Consider the following 19707-nt stretch of genomic DNA (forward strand, 5'->3'; position numbering starts at 1 on the left):
AGGATAAACAGCTGTATATAGATGCTGCTTTTATGTAATCAAGCAGGCCTTTCTGGAAGCTTCTGGGTGAGTGGGGTCCTGAGGTTCCTCTGGAAACACAGTCTACATCCCACTTACAAGTGGGTTTCGAATGCTCGGCTCTCAGAGAAGGAAGCTTCAAGAACATCTCGTGGGTGTCCTCTGTGCGTAACTCGAGCTTCTTCGTTGGAAGAAACAGAAAGTGACTCTAGCTGATGGGAGTGGAAAAATAACTTATTGAAAAGATACTAGATAGTTCTTAGAATTACCATGAGGGCCCGGGAACTGAGCTCAGAAAACAAGAGCAAATGGCCACCCCACACCTGGGCACAGATTGAGTCTGGAAGGGGGCAGAGCTCTCACTTCCACCAAAAACTGAATGCTACCGCTGCCTCCCCAAATTGGATGCTACTCAGCTGCAAAATTTTCTCTTCGCTGGTTGCAGCGGCTTTGCATCTCTACCACCAACCTCAGATACAGGCCAAGCAAGTGTAATGGGCCACATCTAAGTCAAATGCCTGCTCCTCAACTGCCAAGAATGCTGCATACTTGAGCATCAAGCCTTTTAAAATTATAAATAGAAAGAGCTGTTGCCTCCTATCAGGACTTAGAAAAGGGGACTTCCCCAACATAGAAGCTGGGATTGGGATGCTGAGTAGCAAACAAAAATTAGATGTCCTCCACCATCTACTCCTTTATCAGCTGAACACCCTACTTCCCAAACCGAACTGTGAAATTGCTCCTAGGTGGTATAATGCAATTAGCCCCCATTTCTAAAAAATGTGCTCTTCCCAAAGGGAGAACCTTAAAATCTCGTTCACTGCTTCCAGCTCCAGTGGAGGATTGCTGGATGAGGCCAGTTCTTCTGGGTCTGTCATGGTCCTGTCTCCAAATTCTCCTTTGAACTCAACTGGGTAGTAAACCAGCTCCAACACATGCCACATAACTCAACATACAGGAAAAGGAAGTAGATAGTGTGAATTTAAAAATTGGCATAAGTAAATATATATGAATCACGGAAACTATAAAGTTACAGCACTCATTTTTTCAACTAGTGGCAATTCTTGGTATTTGTGACTGCTTTCTGCTGGCTCTCCTTCCCTCTGCTGACCAGGGTTCTTTAACTGGTGAGATGGCTGAACCTCCGTCCCTGAGGGTTCTGACATCACAGGGAATACCCCGAGTGCTGTGCTTACTCCTCTCTGCTCCCGGTATATAACAGCAGCCCTGTTACTCCTCGATAGTATCAGTTTTCAAAGTCAATACTGTATCTCACTTTGGCTTGTTCGCCCAAAGGTCACAGAAGCCCAAAAGGTCAGATGGCAGTCTCAGTTTACAATTCAAAGAAAGCATTTGTGCAGACATGCCTTCATCTCTAGAATGCTAAAACATCTACACCAGCAGCTCTTAGAGTTATGGGGAAAGAAAGTACATCTTTTTCAATTGATTCATTGGGAAAAACAGTGATGGGCACATCTTCCCTCTCATCCCTTGGTTCTTAAGCCCATATGTGGGCTATAAAAAACGCCTCGCATCCAGCATAAGTCACTCCTACATACACATCTCCCAAGATAGCACTCACATCTCATAATGCATAGTCTCTCAGCTGGTGCCATAATGGAGTTTTAATGAGCCAGGCCACCTTTCTATGAAGGGTACATACCTTCTCTATACAGGAGCAGAGTTCATGATCAGACTAGTGATTCCTATGAGTATGGGCCCATGGCTTGACTTCTCTTTCTGTAAGCTTTCCTGATTTTGAACGTCATGGAATATCACGAAGGTGTAGAGACAGTCAGAAAGTCTGTGATAGTGACGCTGGCAGAAGTATGGCAGGAGAAAAGGCAAATCTACATCCTCGGTGAGATCACTTTTTACTCCATGGGAGAAAGGGTTCTGTAAGAAATAACATTGCATGTCAAATTACAGTGGAACACTAAAGGCATCTTTTGGGCAAAACATTCTCAAGTAAGTGGAAGTAACAAATCTCAACATAAAAATAAAAATTGTATGACTTCCAATAGGAAGTGAGCTAGGTGCGGGAGTTTTGTGTATGTGGAACGTGCTTAAAATAATGTGTTGTCTCTCTCCTTGTGGCTTCCCAGCCACGTGCTCTCCAGTTCTACAGGCAAAAGAGCAAAGACACATAGATGTGCTTGAAGAGAGGGGCACTGACTCCTCATTTCTTTAAGCCTGAAAGAAGGAAAGTAAGGATAAGAGCGAATGTAGAAAAGTGTCTAGCTCCAGGGCAGGAAAGAAAGGGAGGTCAAACATGATGCCTCATGGTTGGTACCAAGTCCTGGAGACAAAATGGTGTGAGGGAATTCTATCATTTGATGGTTAAGGGAAAGGGGACAAATAACTCACTTAGAATAAATCAGAGTATATACATGTATCCATGAAGTTTCTGTCAAGTGGCCATGAATTTTTAAATAGGATTGCTTTATGTAAATTTAAAATAAAACTGTCTTTATACCATCAGTAGTACCTTGAACATATGTCAGCTGACATCCAAACAATCAGCTATTTAATTTTTTAATGAATATGAGGTGTCTAGCAGATAAAACTATTAAATAGCTAAAGCTTTTACTTTGGAATGGGTTGGTTTTGATGGTACAGCTACACGTCGTATTTTGCCATAGGACTAAAGCAATTAATGTGCTATTTCATGGATTTTCTCTAAATAAACCACAGAGAGCCAGAAAGAGGCTGGGAAAGGGCAGGGAGGAGGAATCTGTTATATGAGCTAAGATTGCCCATAAAAATTTCTCACCCTCTTTGGTCCTCACTTGCCAACACACCATGGAAGTTACTCCAACAAGCTTCCAGCCCTTCAAGCCCCACCCACCGCTGCATTGCCCAGCTCAGGACAGTGGCTAGCCACAGAGTTTTAAATCCAGAGTCACCACTGATCATGGAGGCCTGAGGCTAGTCCACAACTCCAAGCAACCACCCACTTAAATCATATGTTAGAAGAGAGAATCTTCCCATTTACAAGGAAGGTTAACCAAAGCCGGTAGTTACATTTTGTTAGTGCTCTTGGCCCCCAAAATGAAATCATGGCTAAGATAACTTAATATGTCTGAATGTGACAGGAAAGTAAAAGATCTCATCTTATTCAACATTGCCTTTTTTTTAATTTTTAACTAGGCAACATGAACTTCTGCCTATGTACCTAAATACTGCTCTAGCTCTTCCTGGAACCTGATTTCTGTTTTCTAAAGAAATGCTGCTAGTTTCTGAAGACATAGGGATTTTGTTCAGACAGCCAATCCTGCCCCTTTTTGTAAAATGAAACATTAGGCAAAGAGTTCATTAATAAACTCATTTTCTAAATTATTACAGGGCTATTTTGAGAATGTTAATAAAAGTTCCATTTTCCAAATATGCATTGAGCTAAGAAGCATTAGCGAAAAGTATTGAATTATATCAGTACACTGTATTTTCCTACATGTTTTTCTAGCCAGTCCTCCATTAGTGAAATCAACTTGAAAGGCAGTAAAATATGTCAATGAGATAGACTTTTAATTTTGGCTAATGAAAGCAAGCCCTTAATTCAGCTATTTGCTTTTTTCAAGGTCATCCAACCAAACAGGCTCTCAGAAAAAAATTAGTATGTTGCCTTCCTTTTATTAAATCAACGCTGAGAAATTACCAAAAGCATTGCAGAAGAGAAGTCTGGCACTGCCTTTACAATCCCGCTGGGCAACCTGGCTGCACCCACTGCTTTGGGTTCATCAAAAAAAACAGCAGCAGCCTGCCCTGGCCAGTGGGTCAGTTGGTTAGAGCGATCCTGTATACCAAAAGGTTGCAAGTTCAATCCCTGGTCAGGGCACGTACAGGAGGCAATTGATTGATGTTTCTCTTTCACATTAATGTTTCTCTCTCTCTTTCTCTCTCTTTCTCTAAAATCAATAAACATAACCCTGGGTGAGGACTAATTTCTTTAAAGAGCATCCAGATTAAGATATATATAAAATCACTGGGCAGCCCCATTTTAAACTTTTCTCTCCTTAGCACTGATTTGCTCTCAGTAAAGGCTTACACTCTTGATTTTCTTCCCTTTTGATGTGTAAGTGTTTATATCATATCTGTATATCACCTTTAAAAAACTGGAGGCCTCCTGCTCCCTGCTTGCTGCAGCAACATCTCTTCATAAATATCACTCTTAACTTTTCAAACATAAAGTGTTATATGTTTATTGTATAATCTTATTGCCATTTAGAAAAGAGTGTGTAATATTTGTGGATAAAATTTAAAAATATATAACTAATTACTTACACAACCCCTCAGTCTCCCACATAAGTTTTCATATCTTTTCAGTGTCTCTTTTTTCTCTCCCCCCGCTCTGCCACCACCCACCAAGATCATGGCTCTGCCTTGCTCTGGCTCCCTTTTGCCCTTTCCTGAAATCTGGATTACTAAAACCACCTCTGCAGGAACACTGTTGGTGCCCTACCCAGGTCCGTTGGAACCCTGTTCACCCATGTGCTGTGCCCCTCCCCCAGCTTCTCTCTGCTTCACTTCTTAGCATGTGCACTTGCGAGCTATCTTCAGAAGACTGCCCTTGCCCTTGGCCTACTGGATCTGCATCGCCCACAGATGGAAAGAGCTGGCACTGGCTGGGAGTTTACACCTGCAGGCAACCCATGCCAATGGCCGGCTGGCAGGGGCAGGGGGTCCCAGCTGCCTTGCTCTGAGGCTGGTCAACCACTAAAGCACAGTTTACTTTCATAGGCTCCCATGGAGATCAGGCTGCCACCAGGAATCTGACTGTGACTGTACCTGTATGTGGCATCCTCACCTTCCCTGTCTTGCTTCCTCTCCTTCCTTACAGGTCTTCTCAAGCAGCACTTTTTTCATCAATCATTTATTTCAAAATCCTCATCTTCAATCCAGCTCCTGGGTGGCCAGCCCTCAGAGAGTCAACAGAGGTTTCCAGGTTTCTAATATTGACCTTCACATTCCCTTCTTTCCCCTATAACAAGTACAGCCTTTCAAAAGTGCAAGTCTGTTTATGACACTGCTCTGCCTCAGACCTTGCAGGGAGGTCCCATTATTCCTAGGGACATCCTGACACCGTAACATGGTACACAAGTTCCTTTATGACCTTGACCCTAATAACCCTTCCCTCTCCTACACCTTAGTCCCGTTGGTCTTCTTCAGTTCCTTCCTTAACTACTCTTTCTCCAGGCTCTCTGGCCTTTAATCAGGCTGTTCCCTCTGCCTGGGTCAATCTCACCCTCACCGGCCTCTTTAACTGGACATTCCTCTTCCTGCTGCAGGTTCTCACCCTTTTGGGGAGCTTGGCCCTGCCCTCCTCAGACCAGGTCACATGCTGCCATGGCCTCACAGCAATGAACATGCTGCATGTTTGCTCCATCTCCACTGCCTGCCTCTCTTGCTAGATGGTTAGCTGTGTGGGGCTGGGTAATGACTACACCCCAATACCTATCACAATGCATGGCCCAGAGGTGGTGCTTGGCAAGAATTTGTTGAATGAGTGACTGCATAACAGATTAAAAGGCAGGGCAACTTGGCATTTGTGTGGAGAGCCAGTCTCTATAGGTGCTCAAAACAGAACAAGAAAAGAGAAAATCTCATTTGTCAGCATTCCCTCAGGGAGAACATTGTATGGAAGAAACACTCGGATAAGTGGCTCTGGTGAGTGCTGAGCACCTTAAGTGTCAGACTCATTTAGCAGTGGGCCAGACCACGACTGCCTCCTGCGGAGAGGGGTCTGGTGAACCACAGGGCTTTTATACTTCAGAGCAGACAGTGCAAGTTTGCAGGCGGAGAGTCCGTAGGAGATAAGAAGAAGGCAGCCACTGGGACGCCTTTTTCTCCACTTTTTTTTATTTTTTGAAGCCTTTAAAAACTGTTGGAGAAATACAGTGTCAGGAATCAAAATTATTAGCCTGTCCAGAGACCCCATGTATCTCCTTTCAGGCCTGAATAAATGAGTGGTGGGTTTTCTTTCCTAAAATGAAGCAGAAAAGCCTTTTCTGTAACAAACGTCCCCATTGCAATTTAGGTCCCAGTCTTCATTTCTGTTGTTGGTGTGACCATCAAAATGATGATGCCCAATGATGACAAAAAAAATTTATCAAGAAGAAAGTTTAAAACGATAAACCAGTAATACTTCTAAAGGTGGGACCCATCACCCACTCACTCTCACTCTCCGCTGGCTGGGAGAGAAGGAGGGTGGTGAAGATTTCTTAGTACTAGTTTTATAAGCTGATTAACTCATTTCCTTCTTAATTATTTCAATTCACTCCTGATAATCTTGCCACTGAGTGAAAAAGTTATTAAGTTTTAACAGGAAGAAAGTTTGACATATGAGGCCTGCACAGAAAGTATCCAGTCATGTGCTATGGAAAATAGAGATATTTATTGAGAAAAATACAAGATACAGGAAACATTGTACATAGGACAATGACGTCTCAATTCCCTTCAAAGTAAACACTTTGGGACCTCACACAGTTCTCCCAATTGCCAGTTGTTGCCTTGTGATATTTTCTTGAATCTCATCATTGGTCTGAAATCTCTTCCCTTTCAAAGGTGATTTTAGTTTGGGGAAAAGCCAGAAGTCACAGGGCACCCAATCTGGGCTGTAGTGGGGCTGAGTCACCTGGGTGATTTGATGTTTCACGAAAAAATTCTGCATGAGACGTGATGAATGAGCTGACACGTTGTTGTGATGAAGCTGCCAATCACCAGTTGCCCATAGCTGCGGCCTTCTGAATCATCTGAATAGTTTCCATGCAGGAATGTTCAAGCTTAATGCAGAATTTAATGCAGATTTGTTGCTCTACTTGCTCAGTCATTTTTGAATGCCATACCCACTCAGTACACATGCTCACTCAATAGCATCTCCCTCCCCCACTGACTAGTACAGTGAAGTCATCATTGTTCATGCATATGCATTCCAGTCCACTCTCCTTGGCTGCCAGGTTACATCAATGTTACACAAACCATTCTCATTATATTAACAATGGTTGGACTTTTTCCAGGCAGACCTTATATTCCATGAAAACCTAAGATGCCCAAGTAATTTTACAGATAGTAAAATATAAAAAGTAAATAATGACTATAATTCAATACAGGTAAAAAAGTAAGTAACATATTTAGTATAAAGAAATGAAAGTCTGTTGTACTCTCCTTTTTGGCAACAGTTTCCTTATCAATTTTGCAGCTTGTTGCTTGCTGATAGTTATCTTGAATTCAACTTTATTTGAAAATAATGCTCTATCACAGAAAATCGCCTCTATAGTCAATGTAGACCAAACACAAGAGAGCTTGAAACGTAAAGAGCACTCATGGACAAGGACCTGAAGAGGCGTAGAAGACGCTATCCCTTCAACAAAGTGCTTGTGATACATTCAAAGATAGGACATAATTCAAGCATCTTATTTCACACTTTCTCACTCAAAATTGCTGAATTTTGCCAGAAATTCTAATGTTGAAATATTATTTTTTATTTTTACTTGGTGTGGTTTTGCATGAAAAACATTTAAAAAACAAAGGAGTAGTCGTTGTTCACAGAATAGCACTATGGATTGAATGTTTGTGTACTTCTGGAATCAGTTGCTGATCCCTGATATGACAATATTTGGGTGTGGGGCCATTGGAAGGTGAGGAGGTTTGGGTGAGGTCATGAGTGTGGAGCTCCCATGATGCAATCTGTACTCCTGTAAGAGGAAGAAGGGACCAAAGTGAGCTTATTCTCTGTCATGTCAGGATATGGCAAGAAGGCAGTTGTTTACAAACCAAGAAGAGGGCCCACACCAGACACCAGATTTGTCAGCAGCTTGATCTTGGACTTCCCAGCTTCCAGAACTATGAGAAATAAATGTGTGTTGTTCAAGTCATCCAGTCTGTATTGTTTTGTTATTTCAGTCCAAACTGAGTATTACTATTGAAAGAAAGAAAGAAAGAAAGAAAGAAAGAAAGAAAGAAAGAAAGAAAAGAAAGAGAGGAAGGAAGGAAGGAACGAAGGAAGGAAGGAAGGAAGGAATGAGGAAGGAAGAGAATTTACTGAGTATCCATTTGTAAGATAAGTCTGAACTACATAATTTTCTTTCCCTTATTCCTCCTCTCCTCAGGTTTTCCTCAATGGTGTTGACTGTGAAATTGGCTTGCAGAGAAGTAGAAAAGAATTCTCCATTAATTACAAAAACATTTGATAGATAATTTGATGTCGCTCATATATGGCAATTTAAAAATTGTTTACCTTTTTTAGTATTTGGTTTCAATATTAAATCCCATTAGTCTGTGAAAGTTACTGACTTTGACTACTGTTAAGAATAAGATTCCGGAATATCAGCCCAGTTTTACTGGACAGTTCTCCACTGTTTCTTAGATTCCTCTGTGGCCTGACCCTTCTAAGCAAAGGGCATGTTTGTATATGAAACAGTTATGGAAGCTCGAGATAACCCAGTCCTCTAGAGAGATTTGGAGGCGTCCAGAATAGTAAAGATGCACTGCTCTACTTCCCTCCCTGGAGAGATTTCCTGACATTCCAACACAATCTTTCTCTCCAAAGGGGAAGACAGACAGATATGCCAGCAGCCCCATTAAAGATCCAAGTCTCCTAATTTTGGGGTCCCTTTCCTGTGGGAGCCCCACTGCATGTGCAGATAAACATCTGGCACTTATCAACTGGGGAACTGACACAGATGCTGTTTTGACTGTGTTTTGCTGAGAGTGATAAACCATTTGCCTTGGACCAAATACCTGGTGTCTCCTGCAGTGTATGTATATAAAACCGGCAAACTAACTTGTTAGTTTACAATTAGGGTAAACTTTCAATAGATGCTTCACAATTTCAGACTTAGCAGCCAGTTTTCAAAATTCAAAGGAAGTGGATATCTGAGATAGCTGTGGCATAGGAGGACCCGAACTTGTCCCTCCCATGAGCAAACTCAAATATATACACATACAGAAAGCAATGACGCCTACAGTACAACCGAGGGCAGAATAAACAGCTTCTGAACAACAAACAAGATACGCTGACTGAGAAGAAAAGGATGGGTGGGCAGCTGAGGGGGCCATCCAGGATCCCCAGGGATTTTTCTGGGCTAGAGGAGCTGGTGAGTAGCGTGGTTTGTGCCAGTGGTTTTTCAACCAGTGTGATGCAAAAATTTTTAAAGCATGCAGTATCTGACTATTTAGTAAGGGGCACTGACCTCTTTTCTCTTAGATTATCAAATAATAAAATGACAACCACCAACACAACAATAGCTGTCTTATGTGAATGAAGCAAAATTATACTTATTTTTTTGTCAGATTGACAAAAAATAAAATACATTTTTCGGTGTGCTGCAGAATTTTAGTAATTAGTTTATGTGTGCCATGCGATTAGAAAGGTTGGAAATCACTGGTGTATGTCCCCCTTCACTTCGATAGGGCAGGACAGGCCTCTGTTCTGTGCTTCGGCCTACCTGCAAGATCATCCCAGTTTCTCATTCCAGTTGGTACCCACCTAGGTTGCCTGGAGCCTTTTGACTCTGAATACAGAGAGAAAGCAGGAACTATAGGGTGTCACCACACCACCTGGGCTCCCTGCCAGGAGCCACCCCAGCCCCACACGTCAGTGTCCCAGGCACCATAAGTTCCTAAGTTCCTACCCTGCTGCAGTCTGCTTCCCAAAACTACCCAGCACACAAAGCTGACACAGAAGTAGCATTTATATAAGACTACTTTCTGTACAATAGGCAGGAGAGAGACTAGAGAAAGCTGAAAAGCAACAGGAGCTCTCCAGGAACTGCAGGGATTTTCCAGATCAGAGGACTTGGTGAGTGCAAATGTTTACAGCCCTTCCACTTCCATAGGGTGGGTAGGGATTTATCCAGGTGCTCTGGCCTACCTGCAAGATTGAAGCAGCACATTCCCAGCTCATTCCACCCAAAAGGTGTCAGTGTCATGATTGGCACTGACCAATCATGAATGATCAGGAGAGATTAAGATACATTTGATTTTGATACATTTACCATTGTATCCAAACCCGTAATATAACTAGGAATAAATTTGAAAGACCCATACTATAAAACATGTAAGATATCTAAGAAAGAAATTAAAGAAAGTACAAATAAGTAGATGAATATTCTCTGTTCATGAATTGGAAGGATTAATATTCTTAAAATGTCCTTACCACCTAAAACAATGTACAAATTCAATGCAATCCCTATTAAAATACCAATGGCATTCTTATCAGAATTAGAACTAATTCTAAAATTTATATTGAACCATAAAAGAGCCTGAATAGCCAAAGAAACATCGAGGAAGAACAAAATGGGAGGTATTATATGCTCTGACATCACATTATATTACAAAATTACAATAATTAAACAGTATGCTACTGACATAAAAACAGATACATAGATCAATGGAATAGAATACAGAGCCCAGAAATAAATCCTTACTTGTATGGCCAATAAATCTACAGTAAAGGAAGCAAGGATATACAATCAGGTAAAAACAATCTTTTCAATGGGTTTTGGGAGAACTGGACAGACACATACCAAAAAATGGAATTGGACCACTTTCATACACTAAATACAAAGTGAAACTTGAAATGTGTTTAAGGCTTGAATGTAAGCCCTGATATCATAAAACTCCTAGAAGAAAACATAGGTATAAATTAAGGCTTAAATGTAAGCCCTGATACCATAAAAGTCCTACAAGAAAACATAGGTATAAACTCATTGACATTTCTCTTAGCAATATCTTTTTGGACATGTCTCCTCAGGCAAGGGAAACAAAGAAAAATAAACAAATGGGACTACATTGAATTAAAAAGTTTTTGAATAGCAAAGAAAACTATCAACAAATGAAAAGACATATATCCAGTAAGGACTTAATATCTGAAATATATAACTTTATATCAAGAAATGAACAGTACAATTAAAATTGGCAGAGTACCTGAATAGACATTTCTCCAGTGAAGACACATAGAGGTCCAATAGACACATGAAAAAATGCTCAACATCACTAGTAACCAGGGAAATGCAAATTAAAACCACAATGAGAGATCACCTCACAACTGTCAGAATGGTTATCATCAATAAAGCTACAAATAGCAAGTGCTGGTAATGATGTGGAGAAAAGGCAACCTTCATTCATTGTTGGTGGGATTGTAAATTAGTATAGCCACCATGGAAAACAATATGGAGATCCCCCCCCCATATTAAAAATAGAACCACCATATAATCCAGCAAATTCACTTCTGGGTGTTTATCTGAAGAAAGCAAAAAAACATTAATTTAAATATATATATATGCAGCCCTATTTTCACTGAAGCAATATTACCAATGTCCAAGATACAAAAGCAATTTAGGTATCCATCAATAGATGACTGGATAAAGAGGATGTGGTTGATGCACACATTGGAATATTATTCAGCAATAACAAAGATAGAATCCTGCCAATTTGGACAAAACAAATGGACCTTGAGGGCATTACGTTAAGTAAAATAAGTCAGACAAAGACAAATACCACACAATTCAGTTATATGTGGAATCTAACAAAAAACAAAACAAATAAACAAGACAAAACAAACAGGCCCACAGATGCAGAGAACATGCTGGTGGTTGCCAAAGTAAAGGGAGGGTTAAGGGATACAAATACAATTTTATTTTTAATTTTAAAAAGTAATTAGGGATCATTCTGGTGCTTTCTCCCAAAACTCAGCACTGCCAACTACCATTTTGTGTCATGTACTGCAGCGAAATATACTAAATAGTCTGAATTTTGAAACAGTGCTTGGCACTATAAGAAAAATACAACATCAAAAATAACCAACAGTTTAGTCGAGACTTTTTACATGGAAACTGACCAACTTATCTTTAGTCTTCATTTATTTGGACTTGGTTTAGTATTTCTTGGATGATACAGGCTAATGATATGATGATTTATATTTCCTATAAATAGCTTTATAAAATGTCTCCTTACCTATTTTTATTTGCAAAAACGAACTCTGCGTTTCAAACTTTAAGAATTTGGCAAGTATTTATCTTAAGCTATTTCAACAAGAAAATCATGCTTTGATTCAAATGATGTTATTGTGAATCCCCTAAAATATCTCTGCCCTTTGTGGGTGATGACGTCTATTGCTCTCGCCCACTGCACCACTTTTATTCTGAAGGAGTGGGCAGAGATCTCCTGATGCTGGAAAGGAAAGCCCCTCTCATCCCCACAGAATAAAAATGGCTATGATAATTCTTCTTTGCCAATGATGGGCCCAAGTTTGGGCAAGTGACCCACTTCTGGCCAAAGCGATGTAAGGACAAATTTGCTGGAAAGAGGCATTCTATTCGGAATGAAAAGACTAAACCTTCTCAGGAGAAGGCCTTTTGTCTTTCCCATCATCCTTTGGAATGTGGACATGATGCTTTGGTTTGTCATAGCCATTTGGGGACAAGCATGAGAGTAAAAGCCAGCACATGCAAGATGACAGAGCAGCAAGCTAGGAAGAGCTGAGTTCATAGGATCATTGTTAATAGTTTAACTAACTCCAGCAGCCCTTACCCACCAGCTCCTCATTGTACACATACAATAAACTTTTACTTTTAAAAATCAGATACTTTGTTCTTAGCAACTGAACATATTAATAATTATTATGCAAAGAGAACTCATGGAAGAGACATATTGGTAAAAAAAATAGCCCATTATTAATTGATTACCTTAGCATTTAAATTTTAAAGTATCTTTATCAAGATGAAATGATTTGCAATCTTGATTACTTTTTAATCAAAGTCTGATACAGTGACACATATTACGTTAACCCTTCTTTTGTTGCAGAATTATTATTAATAATGACTGTAGCATTTGACTCTTCTACCTAAGGGTCCATTTTATTAACAAGATTCTTTCCCACTTTTTCTTCACATTCAGGAATGTCATTCTTGCTTTTGGTATTTTCCTTCTTTGATGCTGTTTGAAATAAACATATATAGATCAACCTGGTCTTTCTAAATAATTTATAAGTTCTAAAAAATCATTTATAGTTTTTTTTAACTAGTAGTTTTACCAAGTCTCATGAGGTCAAATACCTGACTAATGCTCCAAGTTACTTTCTCACTCTGATGTGGCTTCAAACTTCTTCTGGAAAAAATAAATAAACTAGAATTTAAATTCTCCCTATGCCAGATAGCTACAACCAATCAAACTTGGAAAATGATACAAAATTTATGTGCAACCTTCATCTAGCAGTTTGTCAGTTGATTTAAACATGATTATTAGTCACCTAGTAGCCTTCTTGGTCATCAGGTCAGCTCTCATGGTTTGTGTTTGTGTTGTTTGTGTTCAAGTCACCCTTATTTTACTTAACCAATGGCCCCAAGTATAAAAGTAGTGACGCTGGTAATTTGGATATGCCAAAGAGAAGCCACAAAGTGCTTCCTTTAATAAAAAGGTGAGTACAGTATCGTGCGATAAGATATTTTGAAAGACAGAAGCCACATTCACATCACTTTTATGACAGCATATTGTTATAATTGTTCTATTTTATTGTTAGTTATCATTGTTAATCTCTTATTATACTTAATTTATAAATTAAACTATCACAAGTTACATATGTATAGGAGAAAACATAACATATATAGGGTTTGTTAATTTCTGCTTTTAGGGATTCACTGGGGGCTTTGGAATATCCCCCTTGGATAAGGGGGGACTAATGTACTCTACAAACATTTCAGAAATGATCAGGTCCACTTACTCTTCATTTAAGAACAAAAAGGAAAGTAAGGCAAAGAGTGGATGCGACCTGACAAGCAAGTGTCTACGGTCCTTTGTGCTGGGCATGAAACAAAATCAGAGCTGGTGCTTTCAATGATGCAGATGCTATTAAAATAAAATGAGAAAGCAGACATAGTGAGTTTTTTGACCATCGAAGCAACCCCTTAAGGGGAAATGTGTTATTCTTTGATTTGGATGCTAAATACAATCTAAGTACCTGTTCCAATCTACAAAACAGTAGGAAGATTAAAGGAGAGTCTATTCCTTCTCCATCCTATCTTTGGAAGATATGAAAAGAGAATCTTAGATTCTCTTCGTTGGATCTGGGTTACATATTTAATCCGTCTTTATATTCTGTGTGTGAGTGTGTGTGTGCATGTGCATGAATTCCCAAATGCCACAATCATTGCAGCGACCTCTTCCATTGCCCAGGGGTAGGGTTTGGGGCGAGGGGGCAAGCAGCTTCCCTGCCTTGGCCTCCTTCCAGAGTAGCTGGTAGGGACTAATCAACTTGCTAAAGGCTTTCTCAGTGTGGATATGAGTAGTATTATTATTCATCAACTTTAATATATGTAGTGACTCATATCTGAAATTAGATCAAAGGCCTGACCCATTTAACTTCAGTGGGTTGCTGCTGGTGGCTGAGAATTGATAGAAAGCCACAACTTTGCCTTATTACAAAAATTGACAATTACTATCATATGAGTCATGCGATAAATGACAAATAATGTTAAATAATGCCTTAGAGAAAAGGAAAATGTACATTTCACATTGTAATTATAATAATTTACAGAGAAAGAGACCACAAAGTATAAAGAAAAAATTCCTACCAAGTTAGGTAAAAATCCAGTAAACATCTTATATAATTTTGAACATAGGATTTGCAGGTATTTTAATTTCTGGGAAGGCTATTGGATCAAATATCTAAATGGTCTTTTCACTAAAAGAAACTAAAATTCTGGGGTGAAGGGGGGAATGTGTTTAAAATCTTTCTAAATGTATTGTGAAACTGGCAAGAAAGTAAGGAATCTACAGAGAACAGAAAGGAAGGAATAAGGGATGGAAGGAGGGAGGGAGGAGAGAAAGAAAGAAAGAAAGAAAGAAAGAAAGAAAGAAAGAAAGAAAGAAAGAAAGAAAGAAAGAAAGAAAGAAAGAAAGAAAGAAAGAAAGAAAAGAAAGAGGGGGGGGGAGGGAGGGAGGGAGGACCAGGGAGGGAGGGAGGGAGGGCAAGGAGTGAGGGAGGAAAGCAGCGAGGGAGGAATATAGTTGGATGGGAAATTGGGGATATAGGTAAGCACCCAGTCCACTTTTGAGTTCTGTAGAACCCTGGTGACCTTGGAGTTCTGGTAGTTGACAATGATACAAGAGACAGAGGCATAAGCAGGGACCTCAAAGGCATCACCTCAGTGAGAAATAAATCTACAGCACAGAGGAAGACAACAAGGGGCTTGCCCATCTCATCTTGGCCCCGTGTGCACAGAAACATATTTCTTCCCTGAAGATTCATGAGGAGCCAGCCAGGTGCCGAGGAGATCTCCTTAACCAAATGAATCCAAGGTGATGGATATAAGAATAAATACTAAAACTATTTATTTAGAATATACAAAGAAATCACAATAAAATATAAATTTTAAAAAGCTCCATTTCTGTGATTCTGTTTCTGTTCTAGTGGTTTGCTTAGCTTGTTTTTGTTTTTCATGTTGATGGTTATCAGCAGGGAGACGAAGGGAGGAGAATGGGGGAAAAGGTATAGGGAATAAGAGGCATAATTGGTAGGTACAAAATAGACAGGGATAAATTAAGAATAGTATAGGAAATGGAGAAGCCAAATAACTTATATGTATGACCCATGGACATGACCTAAGGGGATGAATGCAGGTGCGGGGGGGTGTAGGGCAGAGGGCAATAAATCGGGGGGAATGGAACAACTGTAATAGCATAATCAATAAAATGTACTTTAAAAATGTTAAAAGTTGACAAATATCACAAACATCAGAAAATCCAGAAGAACGTAACAGGTTCTGTTAAATAATTGCCTGACTCAGCCCCTCAGCCGTGTTTTTCCCCATTTGGGGTGCTGCAATCCCTTGATCACTTCTTTGTATGACAAGAGTTGTGTTGCATCAATTCTATTGAGAGCATAAAAGGATAATTTAGTCTTTTTCACCATATCCGATCAACAACAATCTTTTGAAATCAATACTTCAGAAAAGACACCTTGTGTTTCACAATTCGTAATTGGTAAGATGGAAAACTGTAAGATCACTACCTAAGTGTGGCCATTCCTCTGTTGTTTCTTCATTTATAGGCTGGAAATAAATCTCAGGGCTTTTTTTACATTTTCTTATGCAGTGACTAACCTTTAACATATCTGAATTGATGGTTACTCATTAAGTAGTTTGTCATCTACGTTCTCATTAAACTGATGTGGTATGAGTTTTATGTTTTCATCTTCAGTGTTGATATCTCTTGTCAAAACAGCAGGGAACTTAACATTTTTTCAACATATGTACATGTATCACCTCCTTTCACCAGCTGGATTGTAAAACAATCAAGATTCTATTTGCTATTCCTATTTGACATTTCTCTCTTTCTCTTAATGAAATACTGCTTTTAGTGTGATACATTTTTTTGTTATAATTCACTTTCTGATATCAGGATAATTTCTCTTGATATCATGGATAATCTATTGCTTTTGTTTTAAATTCCATTTTTTAATCTGAATTATCTCTCAGTTCTTTAGGGAATAAATTTTATGGCAACAAAATAGCTGAGAAAGGCCTATAATTAATGACCTACTTTTAAAAAACATCTGAAACGTCCTTCCAAATTGCATTAAAAAATGTTACATTCTCAAATAAATTCGTACTTAGATTCCAAAAAAAGCCTAAGGCAACTCCAATATCACCCTGTGGGAAGGGCATTGTGACAGAGGAGACATTGCAGTGCAAAAAGACAACAGTTTGAAGCAAGTGTTGTTCAAATGTCATACTTTGACAGTAGCGATGAAACATAAGCCCCTGTGAACACACTGCTATTTCCTCGCCAGGTCTTGTAAGTGTCTTGCCAGTGAGGATTCCCACAGGGGCCTGTAGCTAAGTTTCATGATTTTCCCCAGAAATTCATTTTGCAAACCAACCTTCACCTCACTTGAACACTGGAATTCCTGCTACATGTATAGGACAAAAAGCCTCAAGTGCAAATTTAATGTAGAGTGGTCCCCAGGTGATGGTGCCCACAGGTAATGTGATAGTAACACCATAAAATACCCTATGAAAGAATTCAACTTTTTAATTTTTATTTCAGAATATTTCCACTTTACCGTGAGTGCCTGCAGAAGCCTACAGACCTCAGAACAAAACCTGCAAAACATGGAATATTGGAATTATGGAATATAAGCCAAAAGTATGTTGAATACATTTGAAAGCATTAAAGATAGGCAGGAAGACAAGCAAAAAAACTAGACATTTTTAAGAAAATTATTTGAAAATAAATCAAATGGAATTTTAAAAAATAAAAACAATCAGCCCTGGCTGGTGTGGCTCAGTGGGTTCAGTGCTGGATGGCGAAGTGAAGTGTTGTGTGTCAGATTCCCAATCAGGGCACCATACCTGGGTTGTGGGCCAGGTCCCCAGCAGGGGGCGCATGAGTGGCAACCACACATTGCTGTGTCTCTCCCTTTCTCCTCTCTCCCTTCCCCCTCTCTAGAAGTAAATAAATAAAATCTTAAAAAAAAAATAAATAAATAAATAAAAAGAATCAAATTTAAAACTAAATACTAGGCTAACTAGCACATGACACAAACAGGAAGATGTTATTAATGAATTGGGAGAGGGATTTAAAGAAATTCCAAAAGGGAAGCACAAAATGACCTAAGGAAAAAAAAATAGGAGAGATGGTGAGGCACAGAGGCTGTGCTGAGAAGGTTAATATGTCAAATAAATATTCCAAAAGGAGATTAAAGACACAATGTTGAAGAGGCAATATGAAAAGATAAAAGCTGAGAACTTTCCAGATTGGCTGATAGGCAAAAGTCCTTGATTTAGAAAGTCAAATAAATCCCAAACGAGATAAATAACAGGCCATATGTACAAAGACCTAGCATAGTCAAAATTCAGAATAGCAAAGAAAAAGAAAAGATCTCAAAAAGAGACTAAGAAAGAAGACAAATGACCTAAAAATGAACAGTGAGTACAAGGATGGCTATGTTCTCAATAACAACATTCAAAACCAGACAAAAGTAGAATTGTGCCTTCAGGGTTCTGACAAAAATAACTGTCAACTGAGAATTAAATACCCAGCAAAATGATTACCTTTTTACAAATGGTGATGAAATGAAGACATTTTTAGGCAAACAAAAACTGTTTACCAATTACAGCATAAGCCCTTGCTAAAGTAAAATATTGAAAGTTTGTCATTCAAGCATAAGAAAAGTTTTTGTGTGATTATTTTTAAATGAAAGGAGAAATAAAAGAAAAATGTATATGGGTAAATGTATATGGGTAAATCTAAACAAATTATTTGAATCTAGTAACAAACTATAGAAATGATCCCTGAAAGTACAGTCTTATATAATTATTTGAATCTAATATAATATAAATCTAAATGAATTATATCATCATTACAAAATGATGATGATAAAGATTAATTATTTGTAGGGTTAAAGCAAGCATGATGGCATTGAAATAGTGTAACACAATAGCACTTAGTGGGCAAAGTGTAGTCGAAAATGCTCTAAGGTCCCTCCTGATATTCTTGGGCAGGAGGCAAAAATATTAACAATAAACTTAGTTAAGGGTATACTTCAGGGTGCAGAGTAAACACTGAAAATGGATATACAGACAGTAATTTCCAAAATATTAAGGGGACAAATAGAATTAAAAAAAAAACATTCAAAACTTAAAAATGGAGAAAATCTGAGAGAAATACAATGAAAAAGTAAATTACTCCATAATCATAATGGAAGATTTCAAAAACAGTTTTTAGTCATTTTTCAGACATGCCCCCAAAATATCAATAATATAATCTTAAAAATCAAACTAATATACAGAGTATCTCACCCAAAACCTACAGAAACATTTTCTCTTCAAAGACAAACTGAACATTCACACAATGATTTACTGGGCCACAAATCATGTCTCAAGAAAATTCAAAAGGCTGAAAATATGCAGAGAACGTTTTCTCATCACAATTCATTTAAGCAGGAAATTAAAAGCTGCAGTCACTCAAAAAAAGAGGAGAAAACTCCCATATGGTTATAAATTAAAGCTTAATGTTTATAAATCACACATGGTTAAAGAAGTAATCAAAATGGAAATTAGAAAGTATGTTTAACTGAATTACAACAAAATGTTACTTTTCAAACCTTAGAGAATGTTCTAAAGCAGCTTTTTCAATCTCAGCATGATGGACACTTAGTGGTGGATAGTATATTTCTTGGGGGCTTCGGGTGAGGGCGTTCTGTCCTGTGCATTGCAGGATGCTTAGCAGTATTCCTGGTTTCTCCTGCTAAAGGCCAATAGCACTTCCCACCAGCCATCACAACCAAAATTGTCTCCACATACTGTCAAATGTCCCCTGGGGTAGGCCAAAATCAGCCCAGGTTGAAACCACTGTTTAAAGTGATGCCTACAGGGAAAGAAAAAAAAAAGAAGAAGAAGGGCTCAACATCTTGAGCTCAGCACACTTTCATTTATCTACCTCAACAAGTCTGAAGAAGAACAGTGTATCAAATCATAAGCCTGGGGGGAAAAGAAAATAGTAACTATAAGAGCAGAAAGTAATAAAATAGAAAAACAGAATAAAGGAAATCACTAAAGCCAAAATTTTCTTCTTTAATGGATTAACATAATTTCCTTATCTAGGGCAAGACTAATCAAGAACAGGAGAGAAAACACAAATAACTGATAATAGTAATGAAAAACAATCACAGATCTTTCAAACATCAAAAAG

General features: G+C 38.7%; 1 pseudogene; it reads right to left on the reverse strand.

Moving 5' to 3' along the window:
* Positions 1–18250: 18250 nt before the first annotated feature.
* LOC123830882 lies at positions 18251–18324 on the reverse strand (annotated as a pseudogene).
* Between the last annotated feature and the right edge of the window lie 1383 nt (positions 18325–19707).

The sequence above is a fragment of the Phyllostomus hastatus genome, unplaced genomic scaffold (genome assembly GCF_019186645.2).
Source record: "Phyllostomus hastatus isolate PE091 unplaced genomic scaffold, TTU_PhHast_1.1 phas_scaffold_129, whole genome shotgun sequence".
Taxonomy (NCBI): domain Eukaryota; kingdom Metazoa; phylum Chordata; class Mammalia; order Chiroptera; family Phyllostomidae; genus Phyllostomus; species Phyllostomus hastatus.